This window comes from Tupaia chinensis, unplaced genomic scaffold (genome assembly GCF_000334495.1).
Source record: "Tupaia chinensis unplaced genomic scaffold, TupChi_1.0 Scaffold143843_1, whole genome shotgun sequence".
NCBI lineage: Eukaryota > Metazoa > Chordata > Mammalia > Scandentia > Tupaiidae > Tupaia > Tupaia belangeri.
In genome coordinates, this window is record NW_006203694.1 from 1,001,917 (window position 1) to 1,024,365 (window position 22,449).

Below are 22,449 nucleotides of genomic sequence, written 5' to 3' on the forward strand. Positions count from 1 at the left end.
AAAGAAAAGGGTGTCTCAAATGTTCACATTTCCTTCTTTTGTCTCAAAAAGTGACATTTATTCAAAGAAAAAAGAAATGAAAAGGTGTCCATCCCTTGGCTCCCTTCCCTCCCCTCTCCTGTTGCTCCCTCTGCCCTCCCCAGGATGGAACCCTGGCTGGGACAAGGTTGCAGGACAGGCCCTCTCAGATGAGGTCAGTAATGTTGAGGGGTAACTCCTCAATGGAAGTGTTAATAGCCATGCCCATACGGCCAGATCATCCGCCACAGCTGATTCTGTGGATATAGTTTTCCCTCTTGGTGGGAAAGTCATTGTTGATGACTAAAGAAATTTGCTGTTCAATGACATCTCTGGCCAGCAGGTCAGTGGTGACCAATACTGTACGGGAGCCAGAATGGAACTTCCTCATGGCTATATCTTGTTCCTTTTGGCCCATATCTCTTAGCATGGCAAAGACAGTGAAGTCTTGGGTGTGCATGTTCTCAGTGAGCCAATTCGCCTTCCTTAAGGTTTTGATGAAGATGACCACCTGGGTGGTGGTCAGGGTTTCATACAAGTCACACAGCATGTCCAGCTTCCACTCCTCTCATCCCACATTGATGTAGACTTGGTGGATACCCTCCAGGGTCAACTCTCCTTTCTTGACAAGAATCGAAACAGTGTCCCTCCTGAACTTCTTGGTCACCCTAAGCACATCAGAAGGCATTGTAGCTGACTGCAAAACCATCTGAGTGTTGCTATTGAGTTTTTAGAATATGTCATAGATCTGGCCCTTGAGTCTACAGCGTAGCACCTCATCAACTTCATCCAATACAAACATCTTGATATATTTGGGAGACAGGTATCTCTGGTTAAGCATATCAAATGTGCAGCCAAGAGTACCCACAAAGATGTGGGGAGCTTCCATTTGCAGCTTCTGCACCTTAGCACACATATTGGTGCCCCCAATGTGAGCATGACAAGAGGTACCCAAGTAATCTCCTAATGCCATGACCACCTTTTGTATCTGTTGAGTCAATTCTTGAGTCGGTGCCAGGACCAAAGCCTGGGTGGCCTTTATATCTAATTCTATCTGCTGCAAAATCAATACACCAAATGTGCATGTTTTTCCAGTCCCAGATTGGACTTCAGCAGTCACATCATAAGTCTTGATACAAAGAAGAATTACTCTCTGCTATATGGCAGAGGGCTTTTCAAAATCATAGGCATAGATGACATGGAGAAGGTTCATGTTATTAAACCTGTCAACAATCTCATTCCAGTTACCCTCGATGACGCGTTCAGGTTCCATTCCTTCAGGACCATTGTCTCTGGATTGGGAATCCAGACATGATCCTTAGAAACTCTCTCCTAATGCATTTAACCTACAATCTACCTGGAATTGATTTTTGTATATACTGTGGGTAAAAGTCAAGACATTTTTGTTTGTTTTTTTATTGTATATATTTAAAATGTGCAACATGATATTTTTAACATTTTTATAGTTATTTACTTTATTTGTTTTATAATTTGACCAGAGAGAAACACAGAGAGAGAGGAAGAGAGAGGGAAAGTGAGAAAGTAAGCTGCCAATTCTGGGACTCAAACTGCGGTCAACCATATAGGCGTCTAGTACCTTAATTACCACATCACCTGCCGGCCTCAACATGATGTTTCAATATATAGATACAAAATTATGTGATCACTACAGTCAAAGAAATTAACATATCCATCACTTGCTGAGATTATTTAAATATATAGTCTCAGGTCCAGCCTCATACCCTTTTTTACAAATTAATTAATTTCTCCCATGAGAGATAAAAAGAGAGAGAAACAGTTGCCTCCCAATAAGATCTCTGTGCTATTACCTACCACTGCCTCAGCCAGTCAGGATCACAGGTGCACACAGACACAACCAGTGCATATAGGGAGACCTTGGGACAAGAATCCAGGACCTTCCCACGTGACTTCATCATTGCAGGGTGTCAGGTTACCACTGCACCATAGCAGCTAGCCCCTCAGACCTTTTATTTTTTATTTATTTTTAAAATTTAATTTATTTATTATTATCATAATCTTGCTTATATTACATTGTCCCCTCAGACCTTTTAAATCTAAATATTTAGCTATGGGATCTGTGAGTCTGTCCCTTTCACCAGACTCACCCCAGGTGATTCTGATGGACATCCAAGTTTGAAATTCATGAGTCTAATTGGCAAGAATTCAAGGGAATTCAAGCATTGAAGTGAAATTGGATCAGACATGATTTTTTTCAACTGAGTTCCTCCCTGGAGGAGTGAGGACAAGGGGTGGGAATCATGGAAAGGAGTGGTGATGGGAAGGAAAGCACAGTGTCTAGATCCCACCTCCTAGTTTTAATCAGAGCACACTACTTTCATCTCTTTTGTTCATTTATGCTTCCATGAAAGATGAATTTGAACAAAGGATGCACTCACTTAAAAAAAAAAAAGTGAAAGCTGCCAATATGGATGACCTTTAATTCATTTAATCAATAAACAGTTACTGAGTGTCTGCTGTATGCCAGCCTCTGTGCAAAATCAAAGCTGAGTCAGACATGGCCCCTCTTCCCTGAACCTCACAGTTGAGAGGGAAGAGAGAATGACTGAGCCTTTCAGATGCACTGAGACTACCACATTAACAGAGGGACAAGAAAGAACACAGTGTCAGCTGTATCTTAAAGATTGTGCAGGAATTCTTTAGTTATAAGGGAAAAAAATAGAAAAAGGAAGTAACACATGCAAAGGCATTGTGATAGTTTCAAGTGTCGATATGACTGGACTAAGAAATGCCTAGCAACTTGACAAAATATCAATCTGTGTATGTCTGTGGAAATGCTTCCAGTGTGAGTCTGAGTAAACTAGGTGGGAAAGATTCATCCTTGATGTAAATGGGCACCATCCTATCAAGAAGGGACCCAGAGAGAATAAATATAGAGGGCAGATAAGTCTCTTTTGTGAAGGTGGGATAGATTTCTGCTGCCGTAGATATCAGAACTCAAGGCTCACTTTCCTTTGGACTCCAGGATTTACAACAGTGCCCTCTCCCACCCTCCATCCAGGTTCTCAGGCTTTCAATGTCAGCTGAGAGCTTTTGCATTGGCTTCCTTCTGGGTCCTTCAGACTTGGACTGAGTCAAGTTACCAGCATGTTAGGCTTTCCAGGTTGCAAAGCTGGTTCTCCTAATCAATTCCCTGTCATAGCCATAAACATGTCCTATTGGTTTGTCTCTCTAAAGAACCCTGAAGAACATAGGCATGAAGGCCTGAAGGAATGGGAATGGTTTAAGCACTTGCACATGGCTCAAGCATAAGGCATAGAGCAATGAAGCCACAAGTTGTCTGGAACCTTGAGCCAGCCCTATTTTCTTTCTGAGCTCCAGTTTCCTTATTGACTAAGTGAGGGGATATGAATTAATGACCTAGAGAATCAGAATCAGAATCTTTGGATTGTAAATAATTCTTTTTGACTTCCTAACACAGTGGTTTTTGTACCCTGGGAGAGAGATTTGCTTGTTGTAACCAGGAAGGTGCTACTGGCAGTGAGTAGTAACCATGGAGGTTACTAAACATCTTACAATGCACAAGATAACTCCTCAAAATTAAGAATTATTTGGCCCAAAATATTGATAGAGGAGACCCTACTCTAGAGCTATAGAAAAATACCCAAACTTCTCATCGTAGTACTCAAGGTCACTGGCACAAGGACTGATGGTAAGTATGGCTACTAAAACCAGGTAGGGAAGAATTGAGAAGGACTTCAGTGCCAACCCTACTCTTCCACCATGATGGCATCTCACCAACAAAGGGCCTTGGAGGTCATATCCTATAACACAAGTCGGTAACCTAAGCTCAGAAAAGGACCAATTTGTTCAAGATTTTAGATCCAGTTAATAGGTAGAATCCAGTTTTCCTGAATCTAAAAGTGACATGCATTCTAATTTTTATTTTCTTTATTGTCAAAAGGCATGTATGCTGGCAAGAGAAAGATAGGATACTCCTTAATGGGGTGTGGTCACACCACAGTCCTTTTTATCCATTTCTCCATTCCATCAGGATTTGGACATGCACATGTACCTGGTATGCTTTTCTAAGCTGGTGGGGTCAGAATTCAAACCATGATCTGCCATGTGGGACCCAGTTTCCTCTGCACAGCACTTAACTGCTGTGCTACCCAGTCAGCCCACCCTTTCCACTTTCTGCTTTGGTCTCACAGTCACATTGTCTCTCTTCCCTAGTCAGCATGCCACAGCAGTGCTGTCTGTGTTCTGTCAAATCCCTGTGGGTTTTTCACTTCCACTCCTAGCTGGTGGCTTGATCAATGAAGCCTCCATGCTTAAGATTTTCCCAGGAGACCTGTCAGAAGAAACTAGAAGAGTATCTGCCCACACTAGAGCCTCAACACCGAGTTGGTTGTGAATCTGGAGTAAGATTCAAATTCAAATAAAGCCCCACTACTGGGAGCAGAATGACTTCAAACAATTTACCTCTCTGAGCTTTAGTTTTCTCACCTATAAAAAGAGGCCCATGAGAGTCCCTGCCTCAAAAGATTTTTAAGAAAACGCACATGAAGTGCTCAGCTGAATGCAAGGAAATACTGAGTAGGTGGTGGCTATGATAATGTCTAAAAAGATGCCCACCTTTATGGATCTCATCTAGGTACAACAAGAAGAGATAACTGTAGTGATGTTTTTTCCCTCCAGAATCCAACCTTCCTCTCACACACTATACAGAAGTTTATCTGCTAAATGAGTTCCAGGGAGAAAACAGTCCTTCCTGACTGCTGCTTAAGAAGTCCATTGCTATTCTGAAAATAAGTAATAATTTTGATTCTTGAGATGAAAGAAGCTCCTGGAATTTTTAATGTAAACCTATCTTCAGCTAATGAAGAAAGTTCTACTTGTACCATGACATTACATATGATGTACTCTGATACCCTCACACATGGTGATTCCTGGCCAGAACATGATGACCTATGCAGACTGGGTCATGTCAGACCCCCTCCCTTATCTCAGCTTCTGTCTTACAGATGGATACTGAAAAGCCGGGCTAGATCCCTGTGTGCTCCGAATTAGCCAACCCCATGTCTCACAGGGACAATTTGCAAAACTCTTTACCCCTGGTTAGCCATCAGCTTTATGGCCCTTCTCTCCTCCCAATCCCCAATTTACCCTTTCTAAATATCACCCAGTAACACAAATTAATAGTCCTCATACTTAACACACTTTCATCTGGCCCCAGAAGAAATGTTACAAAGAAAAACCTTCCAGCCTATTATTCCCAAATTCCAAATTCATTCAGTTAAAAGAAAATCAATTTATTAAGCATTAACCATAAATGTACCAAGCTCCATGCTAGACACTTAGGAAACAGGAATGAAAAGCAGACAAGGCCCTTACCTACAAGTGACTTGGGGCATAGGGGAAATGAGGACTTCATAAGCAAAGTATACTCTTAAATTAATATCACAAGGGGACCAGCAGGTGGTGTAATGGTTACTTCACTGTACACCCACATGGCTAACTCTGGTTTGAGTCTTAGACTTAGAGGCTTGAAACACTCTGGGTACCTATGCATGTATGCCCAAAATCCTAATAGGAAAATGAAGGAGAAGGGATTGTCGCATGGCCATCCCTCAGGCGTGTGTGTGTGTGGGGGCTGGGGGGATGATTTCTCATTTTCTCTCTTTGTCTCTCTCTGTCTCTCTGGTGAGTACAGGCACCCTATAGTGATTTTTAAAAAATAATAGCAAATAAGTGTGTGTGTTTATATATATATAAAATCTCAAAAATAAAAAAAAAGAAATTGACAACACAGGGATGAGAAGAAATCATGTAGATGAATTAGAGAAAAAAGGCAAGGCAGAAGGAACAGCTCATGCAAAGTAATGAAGAGTGACCATGTTGACTGAATAGAATTAGAAGCTGAGGCTTACTAGAAGGGAAGGAGAACAGTGGAAGGTATGAGAGACGAGGCCAGAAAAGGAAGGACTAGATCATGAAAGTTTTCATAATTCGTAATTTTGAAGAATAAGAGTTCTTCCTATGTTCAATAGGAAGCCACATCTTTTTTTTTTATTTTTATTTGGAAGCCACATATTTCTATACATAGAATATCCATAAAATTTAATATAAATTTACTGAATGTTTTCTATATGTTCAACCCAGCCATAAGTGGAGAAGAGGAGAGAGTATAAATTATAGTATAAAACAGAATCATTGATCTCTCTGTGGACAGGACAATACAATTCTTCAAGCTGAGCTTCAAAATAGGGGTCAAATTTCAGGACCCTGAAACGCAGGGACATATACTTGATTTTGTCTAGAGAGCTGGCTGTTAGCACAATGCTTAGAGGAAAGTGGTACCCAGTAAACAGGGGATGAATGACAACAAAAGGTGTGGTCCTATGACAGAGGCACCAGCACATGCCAAGAAAGGTGGGAGACCAAATCAGACAAACTTCTGTCAGGGAATCTTCTTTGAGGAGTCAAGACTTGATGGATGGATAAGAGGAAGGGGAGAGCATTTTAGGCAACATAAATTGCACATGGAAAGGTACCGAAGAGAAGGGATAATCTCAGAGGGCAGTGGTTAAGTGCTATGTATTGGGAACTGGATCTCTCATGACTGACCATGGTTCAAATATTGGCCACAGTGGCTTGCAAAACACTTGGTGTGTGTGCTTGCTCAGAATCCTGATGGGTTGAATAAACGGAGGAAAAGGAATTGCTGTGTCACCAAACCCCATTAGGAGATGCTCTCTCTTTCTCCCTCTCCCTCTCTTCTCTCTCTGGCAACTAAACAAATAAAGAAGGGTGCAAATGAGAGAAAGGTCATGGGTAGACCTGGGTTATGGAGACTAGACAGACAGGAATGGATTATTTGTTCTCAGGAGTTTTGCACAGACAAGGTGATTTTGAGTATTGGGATTCCTAAGAGACAGTGGGAAGTCAGTTTATTTGCAATATACTGGGGAGTCAACACAGATTCTGAAAACAGAAAAAACTATGGTGAATAGCATGTTTAGGACACAGAGAGCTGAATGTTGAGAAGTCAGATAGAAAGGACAAAACCAGAAGGAAAATACTGACGTCAATTCAATAGAATGTTCAGGGAGCCAATAGTAGGTTAAAATGGACAGAGCTTATGTTAGATACAGGATAGCGCTGGAGATTCAGCCTGAAAAGGAAATAAAACCAGGTTCAAAAAGCCCCAGTGTGTCATGGTTACTCCAATCCCCCCAAAATAGGAAGGGATAGTCTATAATTTGATTGTTTAGATTCTAGGACACCAAATAAGTCACAATAACTAGTGAATGGGACACCTCTGAATCAAATAGGTCTAGACCAGCAGTCAGCAAACTATGGCCTGTGGGCCAAAGACTAAAGATAGTTATTTTAATTTTTGAATGAATAGAAACAATCGAAAGAATAATATTTCATGACATATGAAATTTATTTTTTAAAAAAGTATTTAATTTAATTATTGTTATTATTATTTTAATTTGACAAGAGAGAGAGAAAGAAAGAGAAAGCAAGTCACCAGGTCTGGGACTTGAACCACGACTGGCCATGAGGGATTTCAGCACCTTAACTACCAGCACCTTAACTACCACACCACCTGCTGGCCCCCATGACATATAAAATTTAAAATCAAGTCCATAAATAAAGTTCTACTGGGACACAGCCATGCCTACTTGATTAGAATTACCTATGGCTGCTTTCCAGCTACAAGGGTTGAGTTGAGCAGTTGCCATAAGATTATGTGTTCTACCCTGGCAAGTACATAAAAATATGTACTATCTAACTCTTCCAAAAAAATAATAATTTCTCACTCTGGTCTAAGCTGTGATCTCTTAAGCACAAGACTTGCTTCTTCATGTGTTTTTGCTACCAATTTTAGTTTACTCTCCAAGAAGGGATCTTTTGCCATTCAGTGTTACAGAATGAACTTAAAAACCGAAACTTGAGTGTCAATGACTCAAGCTTCATTCAATGGTCAAAGAATGGAGAAGCAGGAGATAAACTCACAAATCAACTTCTTGCTTGTCTTGAGCTGGAGGGTTTAAGATACAATACATCAGGGACCAGCAGATGGTATAGCACTGGATTCCCACATGGCTGACCACAGTTCCAATCCTGGCCCCAGTGGCGTGAAACTCACACTGGGTGTGTGTGCATGCATGCCCCAAATCGGGGAAGAGAATGAAAGAAAAGGGATTGTGGCCTGAAGGAGATGAGTAGGAGGGCTGTTTCCTCATTTTCCCTCTCACTTGTCTCTCTCCAGGGAGCGCACACACCCTAAGGCAAAATATCTCTTTAAAAAAATAAAGATACAATAAACAAGATAATGGGGGGGAGGGGAAAGATAGGGTAAGGAGAAGGAATATTCCAAGTTTTTCCTAGAAAATATAGGGACTTCTCAGAATTCCAAACTCCACTTCTGCTTTCTCTTTTTAAGTTTTCTTCAGTGCTTTCCTAGAAAATTATATGCATTCATTGCTCTGGTAGGTGTGTCATTTAGTATGAAAATAATATTATTATGAGGTTTGAGGTCTTCCAGATGTCATTTTGGTGGCAATCTTGAATCCTACTGAGTTAGATTTGTTCGTTCGTTTGTAAGGGAGGGATTTATCTTATATCAATAGGGTTACTTGAGAAAACACAATTAGGGAGGGGCAGGGATATGCAAGAGCAGAGATGACATGGTGAGTGACATTTCCACATCTCCCATGGGGTCAAGTCTAAGTATATAAAAATCCCATTTACAGGTTTGGGCTAAGAGAGAGCTCACATTACCATATTCCCGTGACTTTGCTTGTCCGTTGTTGTGGTTGACCACATTACATTTTACCTAAACACCTTGTAGGGAGGAGGTCTGATTTCGGACAAGAACTAGAAACTTGTAGGTTTTCTTTGCCTACCTGCTCAAGCTTCTCCAGTAAATCATAACAAAGGGCTTTAATCTAGGGAGTAGCCCAATGAGGTCCTCTTCGTATGTGAGATCACATACGAGGAGGACCTCACTATTGCTCAGCATGAGGGTGATTTGGGAAGGATGTGATATTCCCATTCTGATAGGGCAGGGTGTCTTCTTTTGGAGGAATATAAATAGATTTGCCCTATTCCCCCTAGGATGCTAGCCAGAGAGAGTTAACACACTGGGAGAGGTGAAGAACCATCCTGGTCAATGTGCCCTGGGAGGCCTGGTGCCAATTCAATTTTCACAGCAGCCCACCTTCATCAGAATGAAAAATCTTTTCTTAACGCTCTTATTAAAACCCTAATCTTAATCGTATTCATCATTATTAAGTCTTGAAATTGTCTGGAATATTTAAATAGGGCCAAACTGAAAGTCAGAGGGATGGATTTAAAGGGACAGCTTGCATTCTCTTCAAGTAGCCCGCCAAATAATAACTGAAGATTCAGCCCCTGACAGAAAGCAGTGCTTCTGAAGTGAGAGATTTTCAACAACGGCACAGGGGAGGGGGCTGCCAATTACATTTGGCCTGGATAATATTAGTCTTTTTTTCAAAGGCTCCTCAAAAACTTATCAGAGAAAGGAAGAGGCATAAATAGAAGATGAATTAAGGGCTTAAACGTACCAAGGACTTGAAGGGATACAGAAAGAGAATAGCTCCATAGGCCTCCCCTCTGTCTTCCTTCCTTTCAGCTCCAAAACAATGTCCATTAAATAACTCCAGTGCCTTGGTTTTTGTCTCTAAGGAGCTAATTTCTAGCAGTCCCGGAGAGGTCAGATGAGCTGGCCCAGCTGTTATCTCCTGATACATGGCAGGAAGTCATCAGGGCCTTTAGAACTATGTTCTGAGAAAGAAATAATGGTCCTTTCATATATTTTTTTCTAAATAGGAAATTTAAATTGAAATGATGGGCTCTCCTTTTTGTTCCCTTATCCATCATACAGGGTATGGGTGGGGATGAATTTATGGAGCATTTACTTTGTTCCCCAGCATTGTACTATACACGAGATATAGGTTCTCCCATTTAATCCTGACAGGAGCCCTAGGATGTAGGTCTCAGTCCATTTTATATGTGGTGCATTTTACAGAAAGAAAACACTTTAACCACCATGACCCCATAGATTTGCATTCAGGCATCTGTCTGCACTGCCCTTGTTATTTCCCTATGTCCCACTGGCTTGACTGCACCCCCATTGTACCTCAGTATGAGGATGACTTGGGAGTAGTGCTAGAAAAAGGGTCTCTTATAACAGAGAATATTTTTATAATACCTTTATTGTCAGGGTTGAAGCCTGAATGTTAAAACAATCTATTTAACCTTTACTCTGACTAATGCATACATTAGGTGGGGGGACCTATATGCCATCATAAAAATGTGGGAAATTGAAACCTGCTGACATAAAATCAAATAGCCCAGCTATAAAAGGTGTTGCTTTTATGTGATTATCTTGCCAATATCTTAGTGTTGCTAAACTAAATCAAACTACAATTTTCCCCACATGCCCTGAATTTAATGGGAACCATTAATGGGTGTGATTCCTTATAGATCTCCTTGTAATAGGAACATGGCCTGTTATGCCCTGGCTGATTAAAATGAAGCCACTGCGCTGTCATTCGTTCTGTTGCGTTGAGCATATTGAAGAGTGGCCCTGCCTGAAATACCAAAGCTGTTGACAGACTCCCATTCCCGACCTTACTGAAATATCTAGCATTCACATATCTTTCCAGAACGTTCTTCAACTCCCATCTTTCAAAGAACTCAAGAATATTAGAAAGAGAAGACCTTTTTGAGATCATTGATTTCAGGATTGGCAAGTAGAATTGGAATTATATATCAACTCCAATTGGCATTTTGGAACTCTGGGTTCAGAAGGATTCTAAAGCTAGCTCCAGGCTCACTGAGTAAAGAATGCTGTGATTATTTAACAATGTCTGTAGAGAGCATGGTTGGTGGGCCATGAGCTATACATCACCCAAAGCTATTTCTCTACTGATTTCAATCCAGTTTCTTTATTTTACAGAATCTGAGGCCTACAGAGTTTCCAAGGCCTCACAATGTGTAAGCAACAGAGTCAAGACAAGAGCATACGTCTCCTGACTTCTAGCCTAGTTCTCTTTTCATGATAGAGGAATTTGGTTGAAAGTAGGAAAGACACATTGGTAGGATCAAGGATATAAATAATGTATGGTTTGAGAAGGTAGGAGGTAGCTACCACTTCAGTTAAAGGAAGCAAATTCCCACAAATCCCCAAGAACTTCAATAAAAAATCCTTAGCTGAGAGCTAGCAGGTGGTGTGGTGATTGAGGTGTTGGACTCCCATATGGCCAGCCAGGGGTCAAGTCCCAGACCTGTTGGCTTGATTTCTCAACCCTCCCCACTTCTGTTTCTCTGATGAGAACACATGCCCTGTAGAATATTTAAAATAATGACAATGATATATAAAATTAAATAAATAATTATTTTAGAAAATTCCTTAGTCAACCTAAGCAATGTATTATCCCTTTATTCTTCTTTCCCAGCTTTTGTCTTCTTCCCTCCACTAGGCTAGGATACTGTTCTACTAATCCTAACTCTTCCCCAAATAAAATTATCTACAGTTAGAGAATTCTAGTTTCTTTCAGGGACTTTGAATTTTTCTCAGTGAGGGTCTCACACCATTTCTTCCAACTGTTATCCATTGGGGTTCCTTGATCATTGACTTCATCCCCTAACAGAAGTTATGGTTTAGTGAAACAGAGCAGAGGCAACAACTGATATTGCTGATCCTCCACACTCACACCCATCCTATTTCAATCTCTGAAAACCTTCTCTGAATCCCTTTACCTACATAACAAAGTCCCAGTATTTTTAAAGAATCACTTATTTCATTTTATTTATTCATTCATTTATTTTAATTTGATCACACACACACACACACACACATACACAGAGAGAGAGAGAAAGAGAGAGAGAGAAAGTGAGAAAGCAAGCCACCAGGTCTGAGACTTGAACCATAGTCAGCCATGTGGGAGTGTCCAGCACCTTAACCACCATACCACCTGCTGGTCCCCACAAAGTCCCAGTTTTTATCATGGCCATTAGCACCTACTAAGGTCTATTCAGCTGATCTCTCCAGCCTCATTTATTCCCCAGTTCCTCTTACTATCCCACAGTCTAGACTGGGAAGGGCAAATGGCACTAAGACACAGATTCCCATCCCCTTCAATTGCCAGTGGATCATTAGTAATGGGTATCTTTCCTTCTTGGCTCAGACAATCCTTTGGAAAGGCTGTTGAATGTGACTAGTAGTGTCTAACCTAGGTGTGATAGTGTGACCCAGGGCTATAAGACTGCTTTGCTTACTATTTCTACCTTAGGTGCAGGACTTTCACCTAGTAGGTGGACATAACCTGCACATACCTGCCTCCATGCCTTTGGCTACACTCACAGTTTGCTATGCACCTTGCTCATCTGGTGGTCTCTATTTAATCTGGATCCAGGGTCACCACCTTTGAGAAGCTGTTCTCAATCCTGTAGACTGAATAGAAAACTACATCAATTATTATTCCATCAGTATAGCAGGAGGACTAAGGCATGGATCCTGAAAGCAAGTAGCTTGAATTCATATTATTCTCCTGCTTCTCAGCAGCTGTGTTATCTTGGGCAAGCTACTGAGTCTCTCTGTGCTTCCATTTCTGAACATGAAAAATTGAGATAACCTAGGAGCTACGTCATAGGATTGTTATAAAGACAAAAAGAATTAATGTGCTCAGAGTGTATAATGTAGTACATGGCACAGATTGAGTGCTCAGCAAGTGCTTGTTATTATCTAGTACTTGAAATTTTTTAACTTAATAATGGTGCATCTACCTGTCTTCTACAGTGAGTTGTAAATTTCTTGAGGTCTGGGATTTGATCTTAGTCATCTTTGAATTCCCTGCCCATCGAATGCAATGTTGGTTACATAGGTGCTAATGAATATTTAATGGGTGACTAAATGAATGAATAAATCTGTTTGAAGCCTTCCAAAGTCAGAAGGGAGAGTCATTTTCCACTGTTCTCTGCTGCTAGTGGTTTATCCCAGTTCAGAGGGACTCAAGTGAAGTGTTCCGTGGCTGTCACTCTGAGTCGAAAGAGACACTATGTCTCAGTGACATCCAACCTCATGTTTACCTTGCACTACTTTAATAACCTCTCACTAACTCACAAAATTAAAATTCCTTTCTCTCTTGATGTTATCCCTGAGTGGCAAACACTCAGGGTTTTTTTATTTTTTTTCCCCATCTTCCCTTGAGTTTCTAATGAAGCAGGAGCCAACATGACTGTTTTATGTACCTATTTGTCTGCAGTAATGGTGTCAGCAGAGACAGGTGCTCTCCAAAGAGTGTTTGCTTGGTAACTGGTGCAGAACAACACCAACAGGGCACATGGTGTCTAGAAGCACATCTCAAGGTATCAACTTTTTATTATGATTATAAAGTTGATGTGGGTGCTAAGAATATATTTCATTATTACCTTCTTACAGACATGTTCATTTCTGGACTGCATTTGATATGGACCAGCTATGTTTTTAGTTATTCGTTCATTCAACAAATAGGTAGTAAAATCTACTATATAGACTGGACAACCATGCCGTGTAACCCCAGAGACATTATTCATATCATAGTTCATGGCATAGTTGTCTCCTACCTGGGAACTGAGCTGCCATACATGGTAGCCCCACAAGGGACAGTGCTGTAGATACAGAAACGAATAAGGCACAGTCCCACTTCCCCAAGGAGTTTATAGTCAAGTAGGGGAGTCAGACTTATAAGAACAGAAAATACCAATCTGTGTGTCCTTGTCACAGGTGTGAAAATAGAAGTACATTCAGGGTAGATAGCATTCCAAAGACATGCTTAACTCTCTCTGGGAGGATTAAGGAAGATTTCTGAAGGGTAACAATGTCTGGTTTGGGTTTTGAAAGATACATAGGAATCTACCAGATATGTTAAAATTGGAAAGCTGCAGGTAGGGTTTATGCATTTCCAAGAAGAAAAGAGGGCATGGACAAAAATACTTGGCTATGAGAAAGTATGATCTTTTGGGGTGCAATAATCCATTAATGCCTTATTAGGGCATCAGTTCTGAAGGTCTGTGCAGGATGTGAGGAAGCTAGAGAGGAACATAGGGGTCAGAAATTGAGGGATCTTGACTGTTGTAGTAAGAAACAAAAACTTGACAGTGGCCAATATGGAGGAATGATGAGGTGGGAAGTAGGAGTGGACACACTCACATTTAGATGAGATGACAAGGATCCCTTGCATGTATGTGTCCACTTTCAGGCAACTCCCCATTGATTATTTCATTTTTCTCATCCATAGTTTAGGACTAGATTGGACATGAGAAATAAATCTGATTCAACTCCCAGTATTGTGCAGGTGGAGGGGACCCAGTCATTACCTGTTCAGTCTGGCAGATGGACATGAGGTTCTACTGGCAGATGGCAACTAGCCAGCAGTTTTTCATATATGATAGTGGGTAGTGCAAGCAGAACACAACCTGGGAAGTACAGGCCTTATGGATCTGATCTAGGCAGGAGGTCAACATCAAGGATCACTTCGGGTATTCATTACATTTCCAAATATTGATAGTTCTCTTGATCCTCTATTTTCAAAGTTTGTCTACCCTTTATTTTTTTATTACCTGTTTGCCATTCTATCCTCCAATAAGTGTCCTCAAGGCAGAGACCATGTCTATCCTTTTAACCACTGTGGCCCTGGCCACTTGATATTTGGTGATTGTTTACTAGATATTTGATTAACGTAACAAGCTGAATAATGGACTCCCAAAGATGTCTACTCCTAATGCATGGAACCTATGAATCTATTACTGTATATGGCAAAGGGATTTTGTGGAGTTGATTAAATTAAGAGTCTTCACATGGAGCGATTATTCTGGATTATCAGGGTAAACCCAGTGTAATTACCATGATCCTTATGAGGAAGGCAGAAGGCTCAGAGTTAAAGAAGGAGATGGGACAATGAAAGCAGAGGTTAGATGGTGTTCTTTGAAAATGAAAGAAGTGATCATGAACCAAAGACTGTAGGTGGCATCCAGAAGCTCAAAAAAAAAAAAGCAGGAAATAGATTCTCCCCTACAGACTCTGGATAGAACATAGCTGACCAACGCCTTTATGGGCCATAAGGCCATAGGCCATAAGGACCATTTCAGCATTTTGACCTCTATAACTGTAAGATTCTAAACTTTTATATTTTAAGTCACTAAGTTAGCAATGATTTATTATAGAACCTGTAAGAAATTAACATAATAAATGATAAGGACCATTATGTGTTTGGTAATAAGGGAAACTATAGAAACAGCATGATCAGAACCAGGTCCAGGCTTAAAGGAATATGGGCAATGTGATAATGAGCTTGGGGAGTCAACTTGACTAGACTAAGGAACACCTAGAAACCTGATAAAGCATTATTCTGAGTGTGTCTGTGAGAGTGTTTCCAGAAGAAATTAATATGGGAGTCTGAATAGACAAGATGCAGAAGAGCTATCCTCAATGTGAGCAGGCACAATCCGATTAACAAATAGCCCAGAGAGAATGAGCAGAAAAGTAAAATGGGTCTCTCTGGAGCAAGGGCAAGATAGACTTTTGTTGCCTTGGATGTCAGAACTCAGTGCTCGTCTCTCTTCCACGTCAGGGTTTCACGGCAGTGCCCGCCACTCACTCCAGTGGTTCTGCCTTGGATTGTGAGTTACGTCATTGATTTCTCTGACTCTGAAGTCTTAGAACTTAACTGAAACACACTACAAGCATCCCAGGATCTCTAGTTGCAGACAGCCTGTTGGGGGACTTCTCAACTTCCATAATGGTGAGCTGATTCTCCTAGTAAATATCTTTTTTTTTCCAATTTTTCTTTTTTAAGATAAAACTTTTAATTTTCTTATCTTTTAAGAAAATATTTATTCATTTATTTATTTAATTTCATTTGTTATTATTATTTGTTTAATTTGATAAGAGAGAGAGAGAGAAAGCAAGAATGCAAGCCACCAGGTCCAGAACTTGAACCACAATCAGCCATGTGGGAATCCAGCACCTTTGACCACCATGACTGACACCTGCCAACTCCCATTTTTCTTATTCTTAATTACTATAAATAATAACAATTTGTTCAAAATAACAATAGCAGCAGTGTATTCAATTCTGTATGTATATGTGTGTGTATGTATGTATGTGTGTATATGTATGTGCGTGTATATATATATATGCTTGTTATAAACCTGTATAAGCACAATGAATGACAGAACTGATACAAGGGATAAGAGGGAAAATTAGGATTATTTTGTTATTCTAAGTTATTTACATTACGTATCTATACATGTCCTATTGATTCTGTCTCCCCAGACAACACTAATATAGGTAATAATGTAAAATAAATAAGTCTTATGTTTTAGAGTGTCTTTTTACATATATAATAAAGGGAATATCAATTTTTTGTGTGTGTTTTTAATTTTTGCTATAGGGCATATGTGTTTTCCAGAGCAGAGACACAGAGAGAGAGAGAGAGAGATCACACCCCAGCAGGTTTGACCATGCCATAGTCCATTCTCTTTGGGTCTGCCCTCAGGATTTTGGGTAGGCACATACACATGCCCGGAGTGATTTTTAAGCCACTGGGTCCAGGACTTGAACTATGCAGCCAGCCATGTGGGATCCAGTGCCTTAAACTTCATGACACCTGCTGCTCCAGGAATATCAAATTTGAAGACATCTGTAATGCACACAAAGGCAAGTGGCCACACAGCACATTCCCTAGACCTAGTGGAGCAGCAGTCACTGGGGGAAATGTTCCTGGAGATAGAAGAGTATCAGGTGAACATTCTCCCTTCCCAGATTGCTGGCAGGGCAGCAAACAGCTATCTGACAGCCAGACATCGACTCCAGAAATGATACCCCAAACTATAGATTAGGAATTCGATGATTAAGGAAGCACAGACTGTGTGCTGGCATAGATACAGGAGCCAGCTTCACACTCATGGCTAGAGGTAGCACCAGCCCCTCTCTTATTGTAATTGTGAGTTTAGGGTCTTGAGGTTTACCTGAATTGATTGATTAGGCATTGAGCTATAACTGGTTTCCAAGAAACTTTGCCAGCTCCTTTTCTGAGAGGCCAAAAACATAAAATCAGTCTTGGTTACATTCACATTTACCTTTCAAACAGCAAGAAAGCTGGTATAGGGAATGTTACTCAAGGTGTGTCTGGAGATAAGATACGTCAAAATCTCCCAAAGAGCTCACAAAATATGCAGATTCTAGGACACATCCTAGTCCTATTCAATCAGAATCTATGAGAGTGTTGACTAAGACTGATTTTTTTTTTTTAATTTGTCAGAGGGCATGTATGTTCACCAGGGAGAGGCAAAGGGAGAAACAGAAAAGGAAAGTGAGAAAACACCCCAACGTGTCATGCCTCAAGCCTTTCCCTTTATCCTTCATTTCTCTCTCCTTTCAGGATTCTAGACATGTACACACACAGATACCCACCATGTTTCTCAAGCCTTCAAGTTAGGACTCAAACGGCATAGTTGGCCATGTGGGGACCAGCTACATTAACCACCACAACATGACTGGCTACAGAATATACATTTTTAACCACCTCCCTGGTGCACTTTCTTGTATACTAACTTTTTTAAAGAATTATTTATTTCACTTTATTTATTATTATTAATATTATTATTATTTAATTTGGCCAGAGAGAGAGAGAGAGGGAAAGTGAGAAAACTAGCTACAGGTCCAGAACTTGAACCACAGTTGGCTATGTGGGAGTCTAGCACCTTAACCACCACATCACCTGCTGGCCATGTATACTAACATTTTTTTTTCCTTTTTTTGAGAGTTTTTTTTTTTTTTCTTTTTGCTATAGGGCACGTGCGCTCACCAGACAGACAGACAGAGACAGAAAGTGAGAAATCACCCCCCGGTGGGGGAATGGTTATGCCGCAATCCCTTCTCCTCCATTCTCCTCTTGGGATCTTGGGCACGCACATACACACATCCGGCATGAGTTTAAGCCACCGGGTCCATAGCTCAAACCACGATCTACTACATGGAAGCCCAGCGACATAGCCTTTATGCTAACTGCTGGTCCCTGTATACTAACATTTTAAAACTAATTATCAGATTCAAAAATCATAATTGTATAGATGAAGAAACTGAGTCCTACAGAAAGGAAAAAAGTTTCACATGATCACATAGAAAGTTAATGACAGAAGATGTGGTCCTTGGACTTACGAATCTAACAATATAATTTAGAAAGATGGCCACATCCACAAAGAAAAACCTAATACTGGGAAACTTATGGAGTGTTCAACACTTCCTTGGACGTACTAATATCATTATTATAATCATCACAACCTTAAAAGATGGATCGATCTTCTTATTTTAATTTTTCAAAATATAGAGACAGAGGCTCAATGAGCTGAAGTAATGACAGGAGATCTGATTCTAAATTCAGGCTTTTTTATTTATAGAGTAGATCTAAAAGGAAACATTCCATCAAATGCAAATTTCATGGTAAGTGGAACTGAATGTAATTTGGAGGTTCTAGGCAGCAGGGAGGTGACTGGAGCTTTCTAGGGGAGTGGGGGTTACTTAGGGAAAGCATCCTAGTCAAGGAGAATTTTTGAGTCAGGTCTTGAAAGAAGTTTTAAGTTGGCTAAAAGGAGTCATAGATTTCAGCGTCTTTGCCATAATGAATCCTAAAAAGAGTGACACTAGGGTATTGAAAACATGATTGTAATGTTTCTGGGGAAAAAATTAACGGTCTAATCCTGCAGAGGATGGATATTGGTGATTCTGACTTATGTGCACACCGCAGAGCTTCCCTAATCAGCTTTTCCTCTTAGTGCAGCTCAGGGTGAAGGCTGAGGGCTGAAAATAGTCCACTCCAAAAATCCTTTGATTGCAAAGTGTTTCAAGAGGAAAGACGTGGGTGACAGACTAATAAAACCCAGGAGCAGTTTGCATTTGTGTTTTCCCACAAAGCCTCTTCTACCTCAAACTTCCCAACAATTATGAAATTGCCTCCTTGGGGATCCTGCTCTACCACCCTTTCCATGTAGTTCACTGAAGTGGCAATTTTTGAGCACCTACTAGGTGTCATTCACTATGATCATTATAAAAGTTATCTTGCTTCTTTCTCACCTAACCCTGTGAGGTTGGTGTAATCTAAAAACACCTTGAATATAAGCTAAGGACTCTAGTAACAGACTCAGCCAACATTTCTTGGGTACCTACTGTGTGCTTTTCCATTAAGTTCAGAGATTTCTCCTTCATAAAATGAGCACTCATTAAGTAGATGCTATTAATGTTCTGTTTAGACCTATCTTTCTTATCTTTCGTCAGATGACTTAAAAGTGATAGTCATGAGTTTGAACTAAATCCATTTGATATTGAAAGTGATGTCTGTCTGCTATCGCAGGCTGCTTTTACTTATCCTAATATTGGAGGATTGAGGAGGAAACTCCATAGCCAATGATTAATTTCACCATGTGATAATTACAATTGAAGGTGGCATGAACTACAACAAAAGTTCCTACTAAGTGTTGCAGATGTGATGAGAAAGAAGTGCTTTGCTACCAACTTTGGCCACAGGACTTTTGCACATACTGTTCCCTAGTAACACAAACATTCTCTCAAACAGCACTTCCCTGGACTTACTATCCATGTGGATTGTGTGTTTTCCTTTTTTGCTGGGCCCTGTTCACCACTTTTTACAGCATTGCTTGTACCTTGTACCTGGTAGTTAATTTATATGTTTATCCTTCTGCTAACTAGCATGACAGCTCCATGCAGACAGAAATGTATCTGTTTTGGTCACTACTGTATCTTCAGAACCAGCAAGAGTAGATTCTCAGTAGTGGTTGAATAAAAGAAGTAAATGAGTGACTTTGATGACTGAGTCTTCAGAACAATACTGAAAGGTAAGCATTATCATCCCCTTTCTCTGTGGGTGATAATGTGTATGGTAATATATTTGAGTTGATTGATGTGTACTGTATCCATGCTGGAAAAATTTTGTACACTGTAAAGATGCACAGGGATTAAATGAAAATCTAAAAAGTGTAAATAAAATTAAGTGAATAAATAGAAGTTACCAAGATCAAAGAATAGAGTAACAGAGGCAGTGTCAGCCACAGTAGCTCTGGCTCGAACTCCAGTGGATATCTTACTAAATCAAACTATACTAACCTGAACTTACAGACTTTAGGGACTGTGGATTCACAGGTGGCTAAGAGGAAGTCAGAAGAGGAAGGCACAAGGCAAGAAGAAAAACAAAAATAGGGGCTGAGATTTCTCCCAAAGAAACTTACTTTAGTGAATTTCATCTAAGGATGAATCAGTACTAGAAAAACAGAGATTAATGAATAATACAAATTACACTAACAACTAAGATTTATTGTGTATTTAAACCTTTGCTTGTGTAATGAAAGAGAAAATTTTACTCAGCAAGATTTTTTTAAAGCTTCTTCATTTATTTCTTTCATAAGAAAAAGGGAGACAGAGACAGTCACCTCTGACAGAGTGCTCACACCACCATCCACCCCCAGCCTCAGTCAGCTCTGCACAGCTGGCGTGATCTGGGATCTTCCACATGGGCCCAGCACTGCAGAGCATGGTTACCTCTGTGGCCCTGTCCAGCCTTACTCACTTCTTGAGAAGCAAAAGTACTGCATCCATTTGGAATACATCTTTGAATACAGGACCCACAACAGAAAAATTGCCAGGGCCTAGCAGATGGCGTAGTGGTTATGTCACTGGACTCCTACATGGGTCACCTTGGTTCAAGTCCCTGACCTTCTGGCTTGAAACTCATGCTGAGTATGTATGCATGCGTGCCCAAGATCCCTAGAGGAGAATGGAGAAGAAGGTACTGCGGCATGGCCATCCCCCTGGGGGTCATTTTTTGCTTTCTATTTCTGTCTCTCTTTGCTATAGGTGAGCAACCTATAGCAAAAATCTCTCGAAAAATGAAAATATAGAAAAGTTGCCTGCCACATTCTTGTGTAATAGACAGAGAGTGAAAGGAAAGTGGAGAGTAAGGAGAATGAGCTCTTAGGTGGTGGAAGTCATGTTCTGTGATGTGATCCTTCCCCTTGATTCACAAGCCATTGGTAAACTCTCTGACTTACAACATTGTGAATGTGTGTATATATGTCATGGAATCCTGTGTAAAAGCATACCCTCCATGGAACCAGGAACTCAAGCAGTCAAAGTAAGTGTAAGTACACGACTGGTAAGACCAGCTTGGAGAAGCACAGATTCTCATTCAAGAAAGGACACTCACTAGTGATTCAGTCTTTAGCAATTAAAGCCCCCCAGGGACTGTCCCAGATGCAGACTATGGATATACTTTCCCTGGGCAACCAACATCCAATGAATGATGGAATCTAGAGTACAAAGACCAAGCTATCTGAGTCAAACGCAGTTCAACTCTGAGAGGCCTGTAAGCTGTGAGAACTTGTGAGGTCAGCAGAGGTTGTCAGAGGGGCTGCTTCACAGCATAGCTTCTCTCTCTCTCCCCAATCCTGCTTCCTTGCCTGGCCTCGTGTGAGTGTTGGTGGGGCCACAGGTATTTCCTAATAAACATCTTGCATGATAAATTCTTAGACTCTGCTTCCAGGAAAACTCAACTTATGGCACCCAACAGATCTTTGCACTTACCCTGCCTGTGGAGTTGGTGGGGTTCTAAGCTAATTGCAACTAGATGTCTCAATATTTATAACTCTAAGAGGTAGATTTTATCACTCCCAATTGGCAAGTGGGGAAACTGAGGTATCAAGTGGTTCTCTAACTCACCTGTAGTAATTGTACAATAAATATGGGCCAAGATTTTGTCTTAATTCTGACCAAACATTAATCATTTCATTAACAAAAGAAACTTTTAAAAAATCTACTCTTTGTTCTCTTTTCCATCATACCTAGCCTCATCATTCTCCCCCTCCTTTTATTACCATGGTACTTTTTTTCCTTTGTATTTTTTCTTTCTTTTTTTTTTTTGACTCTCAGCACAACCCGCCTCCCATCACAGATATTTATTCACAGTCTGCATTCCATAATGAACTGTGTTCTTTTTGAGGACAAGAGCTATGTTTGATTCATCTATATATGCCTACAGAAGAAAGAAAAATAGAAAGACTAAATAAATGTGAATTGAATTAAAGTAATTCTACATTGATTTATCTCTAATTATAGAATGAAAGTCTTTGTTCTAATATAAAAGATTCAAGAGTATAGGCAGTTCTTTTTCATGGTGACTGGGGGTGATGGGAGACCCCCACTGATACTTTTGAAATTAGCCCTCTTTTGCCTTTCCCTGTAGTTATTCCTGAGGGAAAATCTAAAAGGGCGAAGATAACAAGTGGATTCTTCAGGCCTTTGTAAATTAAGACACAAGAGGGAGAGAAAAAAAGAAAAAAGAGAGACAAAAACAAATATTG

General features: G+C 40.4%; 1 pseudogene; it reads right to left on the reverse strand.

Annotated features, from left to right (window-relative positions):
• Positions 1-184: 184 nt before the first annotated feature.
• LOC102469853 (eukaryotic initiation factor 4A-I-like) overlaps positions 185-22,449 on the reverse strand; it is a 59,020-nt pseudogene continuing 36,755 nt past the window's right edge.